At 41.3% G+C, this 16,327-nt stretch overlaps 1 protein-coding gene across 1 annotated transcript in view; it reads right to left on the reverse strand.

Moving 5' to 3' along the window:
• Positions 1–15,860, reverse strand: part of PSKH1 (protein serine kinase H1) — a 63,833-nt gene extending 47,973 nt beyond the window's left edge. Inside the window, exon 1 of the mRNA XM_069085706.1 lies at positions 15,742–15,860. The gene's annotated coding sequence lies outside the window, so the exon portion shown is untranslated. The remainder of the gene's footprint in view (positions 1–15,741) is intronic.
• Between the last annotated feature and the right edge of the window lie 467 nt (positions 15,861–16,327).

The raw sequence follows: 16,327 nt of genomic DNA on the forward strand, positions 1-16,327 counted from the left end.
TTCAAGATTAAGAAACTGATCACAGGGGCGGCCAGGTGGCAGTGAGTAAGAGAGGCCAGAGAGAGACCCGGGATGGATCGGTTCCGCCCTCAGATACTTGGCATCCACACAAAATAACTGGCCGTGTAACCTTGAGCAAGTTACTTAACCCCAATTGCTTTAAAAAAAAAAAAAAAAGAAACTGATCACAGAAGGGAACTCTTAAGGAGAAGTGGTCCAGGAAAGAACTGAGCAGTGCCTATTCTGGAATATTAACCTCAAACTGTATTTTAACATATGTGATCATTCCCTTGTTCAAGATTCCTTTTACCTGAAATCATTTTGGAGTAGTGCCATATCAGAAAGCATGGGGCACTATGCCAGTCTGGATATCTCTCCCTGTCTAGGCTTCAAATGGCTTGGATATAGGTTAATGTTAAATTCAATAAAACTGTTTATGTCAGACTTGAATCTAAATTGCTGTGTACAGTATTAGTATTAATTTTTGTTTTGACAGCAAGTAAACAATTTATATTATCTTTTCCAAGGAAAACAAATCCCAGTATCACACACACACACACACACACAAACACACACACACACACACAGAGCCATAGTTCATTCAGGCTAAAGCTTTGGGCTACATTCTTTGTGAAGGTAAAACAGAATCTCAGATACCGGAAGTCAACAAAGATCTCTAGTTAATAGTGTCTCTTTAAGTTCACATACCTACTTTTTTCCTCACATGAAAAATTCAAACATCTGTAAAAGGCACAATAACTTTTCTCTCTCCCTTTAAATAAATAAGTCTCCCTCATACTTGAAAGAAAGACCAAGGATTTAGCCTATCTGAACTCTGCCTTTCGTTCCTGGAAGATGTCTCTTGGTTTCATTTTGTTTGGAGAAATCCTCAAATCTGGACAAACATTCACAGCTTCTCAAACACCCTGTGCTTTGCTCTTCGGTATGTAGCAGCTCTATGTGTATATGCTTTGCATGTACATATATGTGTACAGGAGGGGGAGGAGGGAGGTATATATATATACATATGCAAGCAATTCTGTATTTGTGGGGTGGGAGGAGGGAATACAGGACTCCAAAGGATTGCAGCTGCTGCTTGCTCCAATAACATCTGGCAAATTTTTTTCTGAAAAGGTCAAATACAGATATTATTAGGCTTTTAAAGTCACTTCTGGGAATGAAGAATGGAGCCCCTTCCTGCCTACAGCTCTACCAGCCAGCCTTCCCTGTTCAAGTGTCCCCCACAGAGAGACTGGCTGGGGTCAGGCCAAGGGCTCTGAGTCATCCTTCTGGAAAACAAGTAAGAAAAGGTCCCCTGGGGATACCAATGCTGTAGTTTTAACATACTTCACTGAAACTGTCACAATTGCAGATCTAGTGCCTTCAGCATGAATGGAATAAGGCCTGCCAACATATGGCCAACCAAATCACAGCCGAAGGCCTGACTGAAGAGGAAAAGGTAATGAGGCCAGGGGCAATGGTGGAGTAAGGGTGATGATGCAGCAGGGTTGTCATTGCTGCAGAAAAAAAAAGGAGAGGGGCGGCTAGGTGGCACAGTGAATAGAGCACCGGCCCTGGAGTCAGGAGAACCTGAGTTCAAATCCGGCCTCAGACACTTAACATAACAACTAGCCGTGTGACCTTGGGCAAGTCACTTAACCCCAATTGCCCTCCAAAAACCAAAAAAAAAGGAGAAACATCAGCACTGTCCTGAAGAACAGTTTTCAGGGAGACAGAAGGCCAGGGACACCTCCACCACTGAAAATGTCATAGTTCAGATTAAAAAGCAACATATTTCATTTTTCAAAGAAACTGCAACCCTGGGAAGATTCCCAAGAACATGCTAGTTATATATGAATCTGAATATACACAATGGTGACAGAAACTAATGAAAATTTCCCTAAAACTTAAACGTTGTTTGAGGTGTTGAATTTGAACTGAATCACAAAATTTCAGAGTTGGAAGGGAGATCACATTTACTCCAACCTGTACCTGCCCAAGCACTCATTCTACTACATCCCTAATAAGGTGCAGTAAACATGATGTTTACTTAGAGATCTCCAGTGAGGAAGAACTAGTACCTCCTGGGGCAATCCACTCTACTTCCTGACAGCTTTAATTGTTTAAAAGTTTTTCATCATACACTGAGCCTATGTCTGTTTTCTACAACTTCTACATATTATTCCTAGTTCTAATTTCTAGGGATAAGCAGAATAAGTTCAATCTTTTTTCCATATGTCAGCCCTTCAAATACTACAAAAAACTTCTCCATTCCCTAAGTGAGGCAGCAGATGGAGTCCTTGGCCTAGGAAGATCTGAATTCAAATCTTTCCTCAGACCTTTACTAGCTGTGTGACCCTGAGGAAGTCATTTAACCTTTCTTTGCCTCAGTTTCTTCAACAGTAAGATGGAGATAATAAGCTCCTATCTCCCAGGGTTGTTGTGAGGATCAAATGAAATAATATTTACAAAATGCCTAGTACACAGTAGGCATTTAATAAATGCTCACTCCCTTCTCTCCTTCCCCTCTGATGTCTTCTCTTAGAGTATTAAATTTGCTTTAACTTCTGAGTACTTTCTAGTGTTAAAAGTCTTAAGAGCTGCTATCAGGCTTTTAATCCTCAGGTTCTAAAAATGGAACAGCTTTTTCTGAATCTATATTCTAAAGTTTCCTTCTCTTGAAGATACAAAACAGAATTTCCCACATTTATGCTGGCAAGAGGCTACAATTTAGCATTAGGCTATAAAAAAAAGCTATATTTATAAATGACCATTTTATACATGAAGTTCTTGAAACCTGGGACATTATGGCTTTCTGAGTCAAAAACTTAACCCAACACCATAGAGCAGCCTGCTTTCCCTAAGGAAATGATGAGCAGCTCTTCTCCAGTAGCAGCACCATCACTAGAAGCAACTCTAGGGTCCACCACAACATACTTAGTAAAAGAGCCCAATGACCATCAGTTTCCTTTCTAATGTACAAATGTGAGGGATTACTAATATCACACAAGCTCTTAGAACAGCAGGACAAAAGATACAGTGAGTCCTTTCTAGCCTTATGATGAAAGAAGGGCCCAGAATTCCCAGAAGTGAATGGCAAGCACAAGCCCTCCCCCTAAATTGGAGGGAAACTGTCTGTCACTCCAAGGATGATAATTCTAGGAGTAGTCATGTCAGAGACAAAGGACACAGACCCAAATCCTAGTGCAGCTGTTCCTTGCTACCTGGATGACCCCAAACACATCACTTAAACTGCTCTGGGAGCATAAGTCTTCTCATTTGTAAAATGAGTTGGTTCAATGAGATGATCCCCAAGGTTCTCCTTCCAGCTCTAAATTCTATGGTCCTACAAATACAGGGTCAGAGGTACTTCTTCAAAGGTCAAGTTTGCTAGCAGATATTATTAACAACCACCTATAAATAGCATTACCCATCTTTTGTCTTCTGAAAGAGGGAAAATAAACCTAACACAAACTGTTGAAGAGATATGAATTTGTCCAAACAATTTGGAGAGCAATTTGGAATCATAATGCCCTGTCAAATCACCAACAATGTATAGCTTATGACCTAGCAATACTACTACTAAATATAACACACACACACACACACACACACACACACACACACTCAAAAAGATCAAAGATAGAGGAAAAGAACCCATATGTACAAAAATATTTGCAGTAGCATTTTTTGTTGTAGTAAACACCTGGAAGTCAAGTGGGGGTCCATCAGTTAATAAATGGCTAAACAAATTATATGAATGTAATGGAATACTACTGCACTATAAGAAATTGCAAAAAGTGGGGATTCGGGGAAACATGGAAAGTCTTTTGCATGAACTAATGTAAAACTAAAAAAAAAAAAGCAAAACAAAACTAGTCTGATAGTAATGCAAAGAAAAAAAAACTCTGAAAGACTTAAGAACTCTGATCAATGCAATGATCAATCACAATTTATAAGAATGATGAGAAATAATGCTTTCCCAGTTCTTGGCAGAAAAGTGATGGTATAGAATCTAACAGATTCTGGGTCATGGAAATTCTAGAATTTAAAATCAAAAGAATCTTGATCTAGAGGTAGAGAACACAATAGACATTTTTAGCCACAGACAATACGTGAATTGGTTTTGTCTGACTACAGTTGTTACAAAGGAGGGCTTCTATTTGGAGAAGATAGTTGTGAGGATAAATAAAGGTAGTAATAATGATGTAAGAAAAAAAAGAATATCAAGAATATGTGTTTAAAATACAAAGAAGAGAGCAGATTGGAAGTTCAAAATGCGACAAGGTCAACCAGGGCACTTTTTTTCACTAATATACCCTTTTAAGAAACTTTACATAAAAGATGTTCACAATCTCATATTTATTTTAATCCTTTTTCCCTTTTGTATATAGAAATGTTTGTGAAGATGGCAGAGATAAGTCAGGAAGTTGCCAGAGCTTTCCCCAGTTTCCCTCATTAACAATGTAAAATCAAGCCTTTAAAAGGATTCTGGAGCGACAATCAACAAAAAGAGTGAAACAATTTTTCATTTCAAGATAACTTAGGACTTGGGATAGCTAGGTGGCACAGTGAATAGAGCACTGGCCCTGGAGTCAGGAGGACCTGAGTTCAAATCCGACCTCAGACACTTGACACACTTACTAGCTATGTGACTTTGGGCAAGTCACTTAACCCCAATTGTCCTCCAAAAACCAAAAACAAACAAGATAACTTAGGACTTCAGGAAAAATCTGTTTTACCTGGATAAAAGGAGAGCACAGCCCAGCAGAGACAATGTCTGGGCAAGCCAGGAGGAGGTTCTTAGCCACAGAACAGATCAGTACCAGAGGCCCTACGGTTCCAGCTCAGCAGGCCAGCTATGAGGCTGCCAGCATCAGCACAGCAGGCAAATGGGCACAACAGGCACAACTAGGATGGGCCACCCTAACACAATGAGCAAGTGTAATGCCAAGCAAAGGCAACTTCCCAAGGTTCAAAATACTAGCATAGGTACTCTCCATTTTATTCAGTGACAAATTAAGAACAGACAGAATCAAAATATAGCATAATTCAAAATACAGCATTTACCAAGTGCAATTCAATAATCTCCAAGTACTACCCCACCCCTGGACATTACATTCATTTAATCAATCCCAAAGACCCTCTTCTAAGTACTACTCCACCCCTAGGCTGTACATTCATTTAGTCCTTCACAAAGCCCCTCTTCTCAAATGGAGATTAGTTTTCAATCATAAGTAAAGTACATTCATTTGTTCAATCATAGAACACAAAAAGGTCAAAAATTCCCCACCCCTGGATCACAATTGAATCTACCCCAGAGTTACAACAAGTTTAAGCACAGCATTTAATACCCAAAGAGAGGTCTTTTCTTCATCTTGACAGAGGCAAGTTCTCAGCAATTTTTGTTCCTGGGGAGACAAAGCTTAGTAAGGCCACAAGATACATTGCCAGTCCCTTCATTAATTCATCCTCTGTCTGTAGAACAGTCCTAGAACCCCTGAAAACATTAGCAAAACCCTCTCCCAGGATTTCTGTAAACATACAACAAGAAAATCCTTCTTCAGGGCTTCAGAACCAACAGCAAGCTTCTAAGACCTCTGCAACAACAGGACTGTCCTTCACCAGTGGACAAATCTAGTAAAACAACATCAAAACAGACAGACAAAGTATCAGCATAACAGCCATGTCTCCTCAGTCCTTGGCAGCTCTGGGTGGCAGCTCTCAAAAGTCCTGGGCAGTTCAAAGTGGCCCTCAGCAATCCTCTCAGTCTCTCTCTGCCTCCAAGATGCTGCTTCCAAAAAGTTCTTCTGCCTCTCTCGTTTCTTGTGTCTCTCTAAATTTACATCACCAGCTCCTCCCAGTTCAGCCCTCTTTTTTCACATCAACAAGTCCATCCCACAAGTGGGATTCACAAGCTCTGGGTTTTAACACAATCAAACCAAAAACCAAGACAATACAGGGGGATCTTTAAATTTCATTATTATTACAGCAAGCCACCAGCCCCAGAGGCCCCAGTGCAAAACACCAGTGACCAGGCCCCTGGCTTCCAGTGCAAGAAGCTTTGGACAGTGCCCCCTATACTCCAGGGGCAAAGTTCAACTTTTTAAAATGAGAAAAAAAAAATTAAAAAGAGCCCTGACAATAAGAAGTCACTACAACAACAGGGAAGATCCAAATACAAACTCAGAAGAGGACAACAATGTCAAAATACCTACATGCAAAGCCTCAAAGGAAAATATGAATTGGTCTCAAGACCAAAAAGTCCTCTTGCAAAGCTCAAAAAAGGATTTTAAAAATCAACTAGGAGAGGCAGAAGAAAAATTGGGAAAAGAAATAAGAGTTCTTCAAGAGAGCTGTGAAAAAGAGTCAATAGCTTGGAAAAGAAAGCACAAAAATTGACTGAAGAAAAAAACTCCTTAAAAAATAGAATTGGCCAAATGTGAAACATTCTACTGAAAAAAACTCCTATAAAAGTAGAATCTGCCAAATGGAAAAGGAGATACAAAAGCTAACTGAAGAAACAATTTCTTAAAAATTGGAATTGGGCAAGTAGAAGCTAATGACTCTATGAGTCATCAAGAATCAGTTAAACAAAATCAATAGAAGAAAATGTAAAATGCCTCATTGGACACACAAAAGACCTGGAAAACAGATCCAGGAGAGATAATTTAAGAATTATTGGATTACCTGGAAGTCAGATACTAGAAATGATAGTTATAGCAATGAGAAGAAAAAAGAAATTAAAGGAATTAGAATACGCAATGAGGATAACTATCACTCTTTGCAGATGATATACCTAGAAAATCCACTAAAAAACTACTTGAAATTATTAATAACTTCAGCTATCTTGGAGAAGAGGAACAAGAGGGAGGAAAAATTGGAACTCAAAATTTTATAAAATATGAATGTTGAAAACTATCTTCACATTTAATTGTAAAAGAAAAAACATAAAAAAAAGAAATGTTCATGTTTGTTGAGGTCTGTTAAGATCATATTTTTTAAAAAATTCCCATTAGACATACTTTCACATTAGTCATGTTGCACAGAAGTACCAGAACAAAAAGGAGGAACCACAAGAAAGAAAAAAAAATACAACAAAAAAAACAAAAAGAAAGAAAAATAGGCTGCTATGTTCTGCATTCAGACTCCACAGCTCTTTCTGTGGATGTGGATGGTATTTAACAACATCATGAGTCCTCTGGAATTGTTTTAGGTCCTTGCATTGCTGAGAAGGGCTAAATCTATCAAAGTCAATCATTTCACACTGTGGCTGTCACTGTGTACAGTATTCTCCTGGTTCTGCTCATTTCATGCAGCGTCAGTTCATTTAAGTTTTTCCAGGCTTTTCTGAAGTCTGCTGTTCACCATTAGCACAACAGTATTCCATTACATTCATATATACCATAACTTGTTTAGCCATTCCCCAACTGATGAACATCCCCTTAATTTTCTGTTCTTAGAAAAAGAGCTGAGGGGGCAGCTAGGTGGCACAGTGAGTAAAGTGCCGGCCCTGGAGTCAGGAGGACCCAAGTCCAGTTCCGGCCTCAGACACTTAACACACACACACACACACACACACACACACACACACACACACACACAAAAGAAGCTGGGTGCACATAAACCCCTAACTCCACCAAAAAAAAAAGGAAAAAAAAAAAAAAAAGAGCTGCTAGAAATAACGTACATGTGGGTCCTTTCCCCATTTTTATGATCTCTTTGGGATACAGCCCTAGAAGTGGTATTGCTGGGTCCCTTACATACACATTTTAATAGCCCTTTGGACACAATTCCAAATTCTTCTCAAGAATGGTTGGATCAGCTCACAACTCCACCAACAATGAATTAGTGTTCCAACTTTCCCACATCTTCTCCAACATGTTTTTAATTAAGTTTTTAAAAATGGCAAGAAAAAAATATGCTCAATCTAGTTGCCCAACCAGAAATACTTTCCCCATCCAATTTAATCTATCCAAGATATCAAAGCCCAGTTCAAATACTCTCTTACATGAAGTCTTCCCAATGAAGCCTCCCCCACTAATTAGCAAATAAACATTAGTACACCTTACAAAACAATCTCACATTTAAATCATATTTGAAGATTACATAGCATTTTCCTAACAACAATCTTTTGAGGTGAATAGTGATGCAAGTATTGCCATTTTGTAGATGAGAAACCAGAGTTAAAGAGATAAAATGACCACCAGGATGCTTAATTGCTGCTCTGACTTCTTTGAACTTCTGATACTTAGCATTTCATTCTATACATTCTTCCACTACTCTCTAATTGCCTCATCAAAATTATCTGTCTTCCCAACTGGATGGCAAATTCCTTGAGCATATGGATTGAGTCTTATACTTCTACTATTCTCCTGGCAAAATACAGCACAGTGCTAAAGTTGTTAGGAAAGCCTGGGCCTTAAGTACTTGCACACAGAGTTCTCTGGAGCAAGCTCTTTACATGGTTCCAGGGTCTACTCTGATTAAAGTAATAAAGCCTTGGAAATGGGAAACAATATTCCTATCATAGAAGATACAACTGTCTAAATAACTCCAGGACAGGGTAGCATAGAACTCCCTAAAACAGAGCCAATCTACCCTCTGTGGGTGTGAATTCTGTTGTTGTTCAGTCCAACTCTTCATGATTCTACTGGGTTTTCTTGGGAAAGATAGTCGAGTAGTTTGCCATTTCCTTCTCCAGCTCATTTTACAGATGAGAAAACTGAGGCAAACAAGATTAAATGACATGCCCAGAGCCACACAGCTAGTGCCTGAGGCCAGATTTAAAGTCAGGTCTTCCTGACTCTGGGCCTGGCACTCCATTCACTATATCACCCAGTTGCCCTATACACTGTGTCTTCTAAAGATGAGCCTAGCTAAATTCAGAAAGGCTCACCATCAACTTGGTCAAAGTTTGATAAATTTGCCATAAGCAATTCTTGAAGAAAGACTACTGAGTTTTATACTGCGACCCCTCTAAATTGGTGAAGGGAATATCCATAATAATGAAATGAGGGTTCTTTTAAGTACCAAAGTGTAGTGATGCTCTGATGATTCTTCAACATTCCAAACGGTTATTACCACTTTTTCTCACAGATGAAGTAATGTACACAAAATACTTTGCAAAACTTAAAGTTCTGTATAAATGTTAGCTATTATGATGATGAGCCAAGAGCCCATGCAGTAAAAAACTCCTTAAGAGGTAGAATCTCTCCTAGGTAAATAAGATTATCCATATTTCTCTCCTTTGGAACCACTGTTTCTGGATAATTTGGTAACAAAAGGGGCTGTACCAACTACTGGCTCAGTGACGTCTGAACTGACACAAGTTAGCTTAAACAGAGAATGTGAATAAGATTCCTGGAAGAAAAATGATGTCAAATAAATCCCTTCTCAATTCTTTCAACAGAAGAGCTTTCCTCCAAGGTAAGGGGTGTGCGGAGAGAAAGGGGAAAAGGAGGAAAAAGGAAAGGAAGGAAGAAAAAAATCATAACTTTCGAGTTCCTTGTAAAAGAAAATAGAAAGACTAAGATTATAAACCAAGAATTTATAGTCATTTCTTGGTGTCCAACTTAAAGAACATCTATTTCAGACTCCATGGAGCTTGTGATCTGGCAATTCAAAATAATTCTGAGAAATAAGAAAACATTGAGTTCTAACCATAGCTAAGTCCCTAAATTCACTGTCAGAAACAAGCAAGTTACTACTCACTACAATTTAGCCAGTGCACTAACAAAACTGGATAGGAACCAAGAAATCAAAGCAACCTAAACAAAGTGTTAGAAAAGCAAACCTGTTCTACAGTTTTCACTTTTCAATTCAATTCCATTCAACTCAACAAACACTGACTCATCATCTATAATTGGTAGTACTGAGGAAGATACAAAAATAAATAAGACAACCACAGAATTATAAGACTTATGGCTGATAGCTACCTTAAAGAACATCTAGCCCAAGTTTCTCATTTCACATAGATGCTCAGGTCTCGTCCCTTTTGGAGATTATAATCTTGTTCACTTTCTCCAAACCCCAACCCTGCACCCCTTTACTCAAGTGAACAAGTATGCATTAAGCACAAGCACTGTGCTAAGCACCTGGGACACAAAGAAAAGCCAAAAAACTAAGTACAACCAAAACAATGAACTAAAAGGCCTGGAGGCCCAAGGGCTCTCAGTCACAGGTTGTACAGGCCTATTCTATGGACAAGATCAGTAATTACAATTAATTAGAATTTACATGCCTTCTTCTATTTACACTGTGACAATCACTGGATATATTGCTTTTTTTAAATTTTGCTTTCTTCACTTCCCAGGTTTCTCTGAATTCTTCATTTATTGTTTCTTATAGCACAATAATATTCTATTATTTATAGACTACAGGTTTTTTCAGTCATTTCCCAATCAATGGGTATCCATTTTGTTTCCTGTATTTTGCTACCAAAAAGAGTGAAAGGCACATATGGGAATTTCCTGCTACTGACCAACATGGGGAATATGTCCAGAACGGATACCAAAGGGAAAGTGTATGGCTCTGCTTTTCCACCATTTCCTCTTGCATTCTGGCTTCTAAGCCCACCACCCTACTTGCTGAGCGTAGAGAACCTGGGAATCAAGTTGTACGAGGTCTTCCCCTGTCACCAGAGTTTAGTCCCTGGGAGGTTATCTATGACTGTCCAAACGCTAAAGCCAATGACCTTTGCTCAGTGCTCATTCTACTCAGCTTCTCTACAACATCTCACATTATTGTTCACTCCTTCTTTTTAATGTTCTCCCTTCCCTTGACTTGTAACAATACATTCTTTTATGTATTTCTCTATTCATGTTATGATACCAACCATTGCCCTGCTCATCTCTCTACACTACAGGAGATTCATAAGGGCTCCCAACCTCCCATATAGAAGAGAGACAATGTGTGTGAGTGTATAATGTATATATGTGTACATATATATATATATATATATATATATATATATATATACACACATAAATGTACAGGTATACACACACTCTCAAATTAGCCAAGACAAAAAGTCTTATCAAGTAAAAACTGCTTGGCTGTAGGCTTCTTCACCACACCTACAACCTACTCCTTGACTAATGTAAACAGCTGACCAGTACAGCTTCAGGGAAGACCATAAACTGATTTCACTCTGTCCTGCTACCTTTGATTCAATGGTGTACAGGTTTTGGCTCTGACACAGGAACATAACCCCAAATTTCAAGCCTGGATCTACAAACAAGCACCCAGAAGCACTGAATTGGGACATAGGTTGCCTATGGCATAGGCACAGGCACACTATAAAGCAGTAGTATACCCTACACCCCAAAGTTAGGCTTAGTCATGATTTTCAGTTGCTGTTCAGTTGCTTCAGTCAGGTCTGACTCTTGGTGACCTCTTTTGGGGTTTTCTTTGCAGAGAGACTTGAACAGCTTGCCACTTCTTTCTCCAGTCCATTTTACAGAAGAGGAACAGAAGCAAACAGGGTTAGAGTGACTTGCCAGGGTCACATAGCTAGTGTCTGAGGTCACACCTGAACTCAGATCTTCCTGACTCCAGGCCCAGTGCTCTATCCATTGCACCATTTAGCTGCCCCATTAGTAATGGTACTATTTGAGAGGGAGAAAACATTTTGAAAGGAAATGGTCAGTTGTGTAACTGGTAATAAGAAAATGGCAAGGTTTCAAAGGTCCATGAATCCCTCCTCAGTCTTGAATACCTCTCTCACTTTTGAAGAATATTTGTCACCTAATAAGCTGCTCTGATAGGATGGATGCCAACAAGCATGATTGCAAGAAACAGCAACTTACTGCAGGGGAAAGAATACTGGAAGTGGAAGCAGAGAACAGGGGTTTATCCCAGTTAGATCTACTACTTAAAAGTCTCTGTGTCCTTGGACAAGGTGTCTCCCCCCTCTTTGGGTTTCATTTCTTCAGCTCAAAAATAAGGGAATCATTCAACTAGATGATCTCTAAGGTCTCTCGGAGCTCTAAATCCTTTAAGGGCAAGTCCACCAGCACCAGCATCATGCCACACAAACAAGGCTGTGCAGGAAAAACAGGGAGCTGCAAAGAAGTGGAAAGGAGAGGCTGGAGAGAGGAAGTTTGGTTGGCTCTGAGAAATAAGAGGTGGGCTGGCTTTTAGTGTTACAGGAAAGGAATTAAGGTAAAGAAAGAGGTGTGAGATTGAGAGAACCCACTTGAAAGCAGAAAATGGCTACAGGGGGCACAGAGCCAAGATGGCAGAATAAAAGCAGGGAATCACTTGAGTTCTCCCCCAAAACCCTACAAATACCTGTGTAAAATGACTCTAAACAAATTCTAGAGCAACAAAACCCACAAAAAGACAGAGTGAAACAAATTCCAAAACAAGACAACCTGGAGGGTCGATGGGAAAGATCTGTTGTACCAGACTGGGAGAGAAGCAGAGTCCAGCATGAGCTGCACTGGCATGGACCAGGCCAGGCCCCAGCAAATCCAGAGCAGGCCTCAGGATTAAATCACTATCAGCTGAGGCAGTTTCCAGACTTCTCAACCTACAAACACCAAAGAAAACTTAGGTGGTCAATGGGAAAGGTCTGACCTGGGTGAGAAAGGAATGCAGACTTGGTGCAGCCCTGGGGTGGCAGCAGTGGTTGCTTCCAGAGCTCTCAGCCCACAAATGGTAAAGGGATCTAATAACTGATCAGAAGGACATTACAGGGATCTCTTTGCTGAAACAGGATTTTATTTCTTTGCCCATACTGGGATCTGGGTTGCATCCCTGGGGTGAGCAGGAGCACTGGCATACTAGAGCTTGGCTGCAATGGAGAGAGAACCCTCCTCAGAGTTCCAGGGTAGAAAAAAGGGCTTGTGGTCATCACAGACCAGAACACAGGCCAGGAGAGGAGTAAACACCTCTCCTTAGATCATACTACCTTAGGAGAACTGAAACTTACAGGTCCCTAGAAATATCTCTGAAAACAGCTGCACAAGGGGCGGCCAAGTGGCACAGTGAGTAAGAGCGCCAGCCCCCGAGTCGGGGAGACCCAGGATAGGTTCTGGCCTCAGCTACTTAACACCCACACAAAAATAACTGGCCATATAACCTTGAGCAAGTTATTTAACCCCAAATGCTTTATAAAACACACACACACACACTGCACAAAATTCCCCAAAGCCTGGAACAGTACGCCCTCCACACTGGAAGCAGAATTCTACCTTAACAAAAAGTTAAAATATCAAGTAATTGGCTGGGGAAATGAGCAAACAGCAGGAAAAAACCTCAAGGAAGATCAAAACATACACTCGGAAGAAGACAACAAAGTCAAAGTTCCTACATCCAAAGCCTCCAAGAAAAATATGAATTGGTCTCAGGCCATGGAAGTGTTCAAAAAGAATTTTGAAAATCAAGCAAGAGAAGTAGAAGAAAAATTGGAAAGAGAAATGAAAGTGATTCAAGAAAATCATGAAAAACAAGTCAACAGCTTGCTAAAGGAGACCCAAAAAATACTGAAGAAAGCAACACCTTAAAAAATAGACTAACCCAAATGGCAAAAAAGATCCAAAAACCCAATGAGAAGAATGCCTTAAAAAGCAGAATTCGCCAAATGTAAAATTGAAGGTTCAAAAGCTCATTGAAGAAAATGATTCCTTAAAAATTAGAAGGGAACAAAAGAAAGTTAATGATTATGAGAAATCAAAAAATTATAAAACAAAACCAAAAGAATGAAAAAAGTGGAAGACTGTGAAATATCTCACTGAAAAAAGAACTCACCTGGAAAATAGATCCAGGAGAGAGAATTTTTAAATTATTGGACTACCTGAAAACCATAATCAAAAAAAGAGCCTAGACATCATCTTTCAAGAAATAATCAAGGAAAACTGCCCTGATATTCTAGAACCAAAGGGTAAAATAGAAATTGAAAGAATCTACCAATCACCTCCTGAAAGAGGTCCCAAAAGGAAATCTCCTAGGAAGATTATAGCCAAATTCCAGAGTCCCCAGGTCAAGGAGAAAATATTGCAAGCAGCCAGAAATAAATAATTCAAGTATTGTGGAAACATTCAATCAGGACAACACAAGATTAGCAGCTTCTACATTAAAGGATCAGAAGGCTTGAGATACAATATTCTGGAGGTGAAAGAAGCTAGGATTACCACCAGGAATTGTAATGGGGGGGGGGGGCCCGCGGGAATTAACATCCAATGACATAAAGGAATTTAATGCATTCTTAAGGAGTCAGAGCTAAATACAAAAATTGACTTTCAAATATAAGACTCAAGAGAAGCATGAAAAGGTAAACAGGAAAGAGGGGTTTATTAAAGTTGAACTTCTTACATTCCTACATAGAAAGATGCTATTTGTAACTCATGAGGCCTTTCTCATTATTAGGGTAGTTGGAGGGAATATATAAAGACAAAGGGCACAGGGTGAGCTGAATATGAAGGAATGATATCTAAAAAATAAAATTAAAGGGTGAGAGAGGAATGTACTGGTAGGAGAAAGGGAGAGGTAGAATCTCACATAAATGAGGCAAGAAAACACTTTCACAGTGGAGGGGAAGAGGGTGGAGGTGAGAGGGAAAGAATGAACCTTACCCTCACTGTAACTGGCTTAAGGAGGGAATTATATACACACTCAAATGGGTATGGAAATCTCTCTCACCCTACAGGAAAGGGGAAGAGTATAAGGGGGGGATGACAGAAGGGAGGGCAGAGTGGGGGAGAGGGTAAACAGAAGCAAACACTTGTGAGGAGAGCCAGGGTCAAAGGAGAGAACAGAATAAATGGGGGGAGGGGAGGGGATAGAGAAAAATATTGTCTTTCACAACATGACTGTTATGGAAGTGATTTGCATAACTACACATGTATAACCTATATCGAATTGCTTGCCCTCTCAATGAGGGTGTGTGGGGAGGGAGAAAGGGAGAGAATTTGGAACTCAAAGGTTTTACAAACGAATGTTAAAAATTGTCTTTACTTGCAATTGGGAAATAAGCTACACAGGCAATGGGATACAGAAATCTATTTTATCCCACAGGAAAACAGAAAGGGAAGGGATGAGAGAAGGGGAGGGGGTGGTGGTCACAGAATGGAGGGCAGACTGGGGGAAGGGTATTCCTTCACGGGATGGGGGGAGGGGGGAGAAAATCTGGAACTCAAAGACTTGTGGAAGTGAATGTTGAAAACTAAAATAAATAAACTGAAATATGAAAAAAAGAAAGTGGCTGCAGGAGCTGGAAGGGGCCTTGGGGACTATCTAGTCCCTGCCCGTCATTTTACAGATGAGTAAACTGAGGCCAGAGAAGGGGGAAGCCTGCGCTGCACCAGCACCACTCCCCGCGTGTTCTGAGGGTGGAAGGGGCGGCGCTAGTACGGGCTCCCCCACCTCCGGCTGGAGACAAACACCTGCCCCGCCCCCTATGGACAGTGCAGACTGAGTCCAGCGCGACAGGTAGAGGAGGGGGGTGGGGAGGACCCCACTCGCCGGCTTCCGGCCCGTGAAGACGCCAGCTTCCGAAGACGGGTCGGGCAAAGAAGGCCTCCGGATCCGGGGTGCGGCGGGCGAGGTCGTTCCGGGGAAAGCCGAGTCCAGGCTCGCCTCGGCCCGACCCCCGCGAGGCTTAGCTTAGCCCGGTCCGGCCCGACCCTCCGCCCTGCCTGGCCTGGACTGATGTCGGGGGGGTCCTGAGAGCGGAGCTCTCAGGCCTCCAGGGTGCGGGCTCTCTCGGGGCAGTCGACCGGGCGGGGCCGCGCTCACCTCAAACCCTACACAGTCTCCTCAACTCCTCGGCGGCTTCCAAGGAGCCTCCCGCCGCCGTCGCCATCCTCTCGCGCCAGCGTCATCGCGTCATCAAAGTGCGCGTCTGACGTCAAAACAAACTCGCGGCACCCCCCCATTGGGCGTGGCGAAGGGCGGGCTCCGGGCGGGCTCCGAGCTCGGACTTTGCTCTCTAATGGGAGAACAGGTTGCCACAGCCTTATCAATCATTCCGTCAGGCCCTGTAATAGGCTAGCAGGTGAGACTGAGGCTATAAAAGACCCACAGTCGCTCTGCGGTGGATAATTGGGATGTGGAGGGCTGGGAGTCTATGTCTCCGATGGAGCAGTGAGCTAGCCCGGTCTGAACCAGGGACTTTAGTCAGGGGGTGCTTAAGAACATCTAAACAGGATATTGTGAGATAGGGATAGAGCACTGCCGACTACGTTTGTTCAGTTGTTCTAGACCCTTTCCTGACCCCATTTGACCTGTCTTGGCAAAGATCCTGGAGTGGATTCGCCATTTCCTTCTCCTAGCCCATTTTACAGATGAGGAAACTGAGGCAAACAGGGTGCAGCGACTTGCC

Source organism: Petaurus breviceps, unplaced genomic scaffold (genome assembly GCF_028583685.1).
Source record: "Petaurus breviceps papuanus isolate PSGF00001 unplaced genomic scaffold, PetGlider_PUasm1.0 176, whole genome shotgun sequence".
NCBI lineage: Eukaryota > Metazoa > Chordata > Mammalia > Diprotodontia > Petauridae > Petaurus > Petaurus breviceps.